Here is a 6,640-nt window from a genome sequence, read left to right as displayed (position 1 = left end):
GTGTAGATGAGGCACTTAGGGACATGGTTTAGTGGGCATGGTGGTGTTGGGTTGACGGTTGGACTCGATGATCTTAGAGGTCTTTTCCAACCTTAATGATTCTATGATTCTATGAAAATGAAGTAAACTAGCATTCTAGGATCAGCATCACCTGGCTTTAACTTCCACACCATAAAAAGATTCCTCTGAATGCCAGAAACCTTCTATAAACAAAAGCAGCAAGAAACTCAAGAAAATGTTTTTCTAAGATAACACTACTTGACTGAAAATTCGTGTATTTTGTGCATAAGAACATGGACATAACTCCTATCAAAAAGACACGGTATGTACTACGGGAAAAGTACAGCCCTTTGCAGAAAACTCTTGAACTGGGTTATGCTGCACAGTATCACTTAACCCTGCTCACCCCAGGCAGCTAAGCAGCATCTGCCTGGGGGGAAAGCTGAAGCATTGGTGTCCTTCCCAGAAGAGACAGAGACACCTCGTGGAACGAAGGGGATGAAAACAGGAAGCCAGCATGTGAAAAGTACTGGAGAAAGCTGGAAAAGATTCTTCTCTCAAGAAACCCATTCTCTCTGTGTCTGATCTAAGAACTAGTACACGAGCAATGACTTTAACAGAACTTGGAAATGGGCGTACGCCTGCCTTTGTGCAGAAGTCACCGAGAGAACCGCGTGCCATCTGAACTGCGTGCAACTTCAAAAGTTAAGTATAATTTGAAATATAGCTACTCACGGTTCTTCTTCTCCCCATTCCCTGCATTACAACAAGAATTCCAGAATTCACGGTCTCCTCCCCTTCCACCCTTCCCTCCATGCTACTTGCCCTAGAAGAGCTTTCAAGACATTTCCTAAAACACAGCTTCTCCCTGCTTGCTGGAAAAATGGTACCATTAACCTGCCACTGTGAAATAACTCATCACTATTCACTAGAATAATTACTCTGCCATTCCACTGACACGGTACGCACCTACATGTGCAAAAAGTAAAGTGCTTGGCTTTTCCAGAGTATTGTTTATTGACTTGCTGGCTTCTCAGGCTGGGTTGGCCAAATAGGGAATCGTTCAGAGCCTAAAGACCCACCTATGCCATTAGCCTCACGCAAGAGGAGAATTCTGGAGTCAAGCTACCTAGTAAAACCAAAATCGCTAATTTTGTCCCTAGTTTTGTGTTGAATAAAACATAACTGCTTTGAAATTATTTATATTATTAAATTATGTATTATTTAAAGTATTTACTATAAAAATGACTGCAAGTTCACACAGATAATATAGTTTTTAGCAACAATGCTCTAACAATACGCAATGCTACAATCCATTTTAGGCCCTATACAAGAACTTTTTTCATTAGGACAGATGTTACAAGTTTAAAATCACTCCTCATCTCACAACTTTCTTTTTTATTAAGTGCATCATACATGTAGTAATCTGGTTTGCTATTATCGCCTAGGCAAGGACACATCTGTGCTTTGACACCAAGAAACTGAAACAGATGCAAACTTGCAGTTCATAAGTCAAAAGTTGAAATCTTGATTTTATGTTCAGTGAGCCCATATAGGCATTTGCAAGGACTAAATCCATGCCCATGAAATGAAATCCTCACAGATAAAATTGCTGATGAAGCATTACCCGTTGTTTCAGTAGATAAAAAGGCATACAGCCATAGACATCTTTTTTCTACAAATATTTTTTTAGTTGATTTTTTTAATAGTCTCCCTTTTGGTTTGTAAATTAAAGCCTTAGGAACCAAGCAGTAATTAACTGTGAGGTTGCAAGGAGAGGTAACTCAGAACGTATGGTAGAAATATTATGTACATCTATTAAGAACACCTTCAAAATTGAAGATATTTTTCTGAGCATACATATATCATCTACATATACTGACTTAGGTCATTAGCATGAAGAAATTTTCATGCTCAAAAACCACATCAGAAAACTATTAAAGTAAGTGAGTTTATGTGAACAAGACTTGTAAATTCCTTTAGCTTCAAGGGAGAAAGTTCTACTGTTTGAAAGCCCCTCTATACCCCTCCCAGAAAGTTCACTGCTCTCAAGTCCAGAAACAACCCTGAAAGTTTGGCAGGAGGATGGGAGTAAGCAGAGAAACCCAGAGTTCCTCTGGCGCTTAGGGAACCTGTAAATTCTATTAACTCCCAAGGGCCCTGAGCTCTGAGGCTCCAGCTTGCCCATCCGCGCTTGCCCCAGGTCTTGGGTCCCTCCAGGAGCAGCCTGCACTCTGTTCTCATACAGACTCTCTACAAGAGCCACACAGGGGGATGGGGTTACATTTTAGGAATGCCCTGGGATTCAGAGCATTCATAATACATACAGTGCTGATACAGCCATATTACTTACGTTAAACCCTTGTATTAATAGCAATACAAGGTTTAAAACTAGCAATGTGGCAAATCATCTTTACTATTAAGTGTTGCATTTGCACCTAATTAAAAAGCAAAACAATAAAGAAATCAGATCTCCAAGAACAGCTCAAGAACACTGCATACAGAGTTTGGAAAAATAAGACTCATGGTGAAGTCAAAGTTCATCTAAAGGAAAGCAGGAGAAAAAGGGGGTAAACTCCCACAGATACAGTGGAACATGAACAGGCAGGGTTGTGTTCATAGGGTAAAATGGCAAATTTGAATGCTACTGGTCTCTAAAGGGCCAGATCTACGCATAAAACGGGAAAAGTGAGGTGACTACAACTACACCACATGGCCTACAGCAGCTAGGATGAAGGGGGTGGAGGTGCCTGCAGACTCCTTAGTCCCTTCTCCTCTGCACAGCTCAATCTCTCTCTTATTAGCTGATGAACTGTTCAGGTAAATGTCATCACTATGGAGCAAAAGCTCTTCAAAGAAAACAAAAAATAAATGAAAAGAGATGAATACCAAGTGAAAATAGTAGCACAGGAGACTCCAAGGCCTTGTCTACACAAGAATACTGTACCTATTTAACATTAGTTTCTAGTTGTCATGTATGAAAACTGAAATTTTATATAGCCAAATTCTAAAGTGGAGGGGGAAAAAAAAAACCAAACCAAGTTAGAAGGAACACTATGGAAAATTTACCCCACTCAAAAATTCCTTTGGTCCCCTGTACATTTGGTCCACCCATAATTATGCAGTTATGATCATCTGGAAATCAGTACTCTTTGAGATAGAGTGCGGCTTCTATGCCCAAAGGTAACTGTGTGCCCCCATCCAGAGAAGTTTGGAAACCTGCAGTCATCAGGTCAGTTGAGACAAGTGCCCCGTGTGCCCTTGCACCATTGCTCACGCCATAAAGACAGAAAACGTAGCTTGCTCCAGAGGTCAGATCCTTCTAGATCCACAGCACTACTTGAGAGGAAGCTCCTCTTCTGTGGGGGAAGGCAGGAGGAGCTGGGATCCATATTTACAAAGCCACCTCAAAAAATACTCTCATTGTAAAGTACACAACTGCTTCTTCAGAGCTTTTACTGATAGGTTGCACCGAAGATGACAGGTTAACATTTCTCTGCCAAAAAGGTAGCGTCAACCTAACTCGTGTCTGTAAGTCAGGCCTCCCCAAATGCCCACACAACTTGGAAATACTGTTTGGTCAGCGTACAAGCAGAAGGACATGTTGCTGCTCTGCCAGTTTCCAGTACTCATTCTTTTACGGTACCCTAAAGATGTCATCTCATTGTAACAAAATGTCCCTTAGCTGAAGGGGAAAGGAAAAACTACTGAAAGGCCAAGGAATAGGAATACAACTGGAAAGCCACTCTGTTCATCACTGGGAGTGGGGAGGAAGAGGATGGTGTTAGCCCTTTAGATCTTTTACCAAGAATATAAAAAGCACATGTGCAACTTCAGAAAAGATTTTATTCTAGAGTAACTTGGATCTAAAGACAGATAGCATGAAACGGAGTTAAATATAGTTGTCTGTATTTTTCCCAAGCCACCCAAGTCAGTATTTGAGACAAACAGCTCATCATCTATGGTGTTTGCAACACATATCAAGAAAAGCTGGACACATGCCCTCCTACTTTAAAACCAGGGAGGTACTGCGCTCTGCTCAAGGTTCAGCTCCTTAACACGTACAGGGATCCAAATGCCACGTCCCCAGACAACGATTGGAGGGGTGGCCAAACTAACCCACACATAGGTGGTGAGGGAGTCTGTCCCAACCAGAGTAAAAGCCCAGAGAAAGGATCTCTCCAACTGGAAACAGTTTTTCAGATCTTTAAATCCTAAAAAGAGTTGATTGTCAATGATTTGACAAGATACTGGGAGTATCGCCAAATGCACTTTCACAGGAATGACTGACAGGACATAGTGTATGAAATAAATCAGTCTAAAGTAATTTAGACAAAAAAGTCCTCCTGCTAGCTAGCGTGCTCTAGCCAGAAGAGACGGAGAAATGCTAGGCCATACCTACATCTGTTTTGCAGAGTCTTCTAATACAAATCAAAACTTCTCAAACATCTGAGAGGTCATCCTCAAGCACAGGCAGCCAGCTTGTTCCCCTGCAGTCAACTGGGAAACACTCAAAAACTCAAGTTTTTGGGGCCCAGGTGCCATGAAACAGAACGGCCTCTGAACAGGATGGCCAAGCTGGGGGACATCAGAAAAGCAGAACTGACAGACCTGCACACAAACCTGAAGCAGTTTTCTTATGTACTAATGGTTTTGTGGAGTAGGGAAAGAGGGACAAGGCAGGATTTGTGAACTAGGAGCAGCTCGCCTGCCACGGATCTGAGAACAGCTCCATTTCAAGATTAAGTCTAGAGAACTTTTTGTTAATGTCCATAGCAAATGGTTCAAGAGGAAAGCTGTACTAGTTCAGATCACAGGTTGACACTGGTCATTCCTCTATCCTGAAGGCAGCCAAAAGCAGCTGTCTCAGAAGGAGCGAGATAAGGCAAGTATATGTGATACCTCCCCACTCTACACTCTCCCAGACTTTAACCATTTTCCACTACGGGAGTTGTTTCTGCATCTGAAGTGATTTATTCTGTGAATGCAGTTCTCTTAGAGACACTTGTCCAGTATTCCTTAAATTCACATAAAGTTTTTTAATCTGTAATGTCAGCTGGTAAGAAGTTTTATTTTATGAATAACTACGTCTTCCTGCTGTGAACACGGCTACTAGCTTCACGTGATGCAAATACTTCGTGTATCAGAAGAGAAAGCAAATGGTTGAGCCCTTATACACTCTCTCCACACCAGTCCACATGTCATTTCACAGACATCTCCAAGTCATCCCCCTTCACTCACTCTGCAAGTTGGCTCTTTTCTAGCCCGAAGGGTCTTAACCCACTCCATTGACTGGTTGACAAAAGTCTTTCCATACATTTGCTCATCCTTGTTAAACACTTCTAATATACCCTTTTTTTTGAGATGAGGAGACTGTTCTACACAATATCTAAGACATGGGTGATCACACATTTAGGCTCTCATTTTATGATGTTTTCTGTTACAGTCTATTTCTTTTCCTAAAAAATTCTAACATTTGTTGTGTTTTTCTGGCCGCCACCAAACACTGATATGTTTTTGGAGAATCACATATCATAATCCCGAAGTCTCCTGCCTGAGTGGGAATGGTGTCTGATGAGAACATGATTAAGTAGAATTTACAAAGAAATTTAAAAGGATCTACCAAGAGCTGCAAGATACCAACACGTACAGAACAAAACTAAACAGCAGTTCTGGTCCCTTCATCTCAACAAAAAAACCCAGAGAAAATACTGAAACTAGAAGAGGTTCAAGAAGGGTAGTGAGACATCCAAAGACTAGAATAGCTTTTGTAGGGAATGAGTATGAGGAAGAAGTAACTGAGAAGGGGTATGACAAAGCGTATAATCATGAGTGGCATGAACACCATGGGCAGAGATCAGCTGCTGTTTTCCAAGGCAAGAACTAGAAGGCAACAAGCGTGGGCTGCAAGAGCCTGGTTCAAAAAAATCAAAAGGAGATGGTTCTTGACACAAGGTGTTGCTGAGCTACAGAATCCCTGTTGGTGACAAAACTTCATAGTGCTTCAAAGCGACACAGAAAAGGTTATAGAAGAGAAACTCTCAGAGGATTACTAAATATGTAGAAACTGCATTGGATTAAAAAAGTAAGGTCTAGAGGCCAGGTGGCTACTTGAAGAAGAAGGAAAGTATAACGTATTCTAGCCCAATTCTCATCCTTTTTAATAAGCACAGTCAAAGAGGGAGAGTAGACTGGACCCAGAACCGCTGTTATCCTCCTACATGTGAATGACGAACAGGGACGGTTTCCGAAGGCGGCCCTTTTTTCCTGTTCCCTCTTGTATTTAATGGCTTTGAGCGCCCACTGCTGCAAGTACATAACCCCCGCGCCTCTCCTGGTGCGAGGGGTTACCCTGGAAAGCACGCTCCCGGGGAGGCGAGCCCACCGCCGCCCACCAGCCCTCTCCGCGGCCGCCATCTAGCCCGGAGCAGAGCGCAGCCGGTCGGCAGGAGGCTCCGCGCTGCCCGAACGCTGCCGGGAGTTACCCTCCCGCCCCAAGCCTCCCCGGCCCCTTCCGAGCAGGGGCCGCGACACCCCTGCGCCTCCCCCAGGCCCGGGGCACTAAAGGCCGCCCCACTGGGAGGGACCCCCCGGGCCGCAAACGCCACTGGCGCGCAGCCGGCGCGGCCCCTCCACTGGG

This window comes from Aptenodytes forsteri, unplaced genomic scaffold (genome assembly GCF_000699145.1).
Source record: "Aptenodytes forsteri isolate BGI_AS27 unplaced genomic scaffold, ASM69914v1 Scaffold307, whole genome shotgun sequence".
In the NCBI taxonomy this organism is placed as follows: Eukaryota; Metazoa; Chordata; class Aves; order Sphenisciformes; family Spheniscidae; genus Aptenodytes; species Aptenodytes forsteri.
This window is presented reverse-complemented; position numbering follows the sequence as displayed.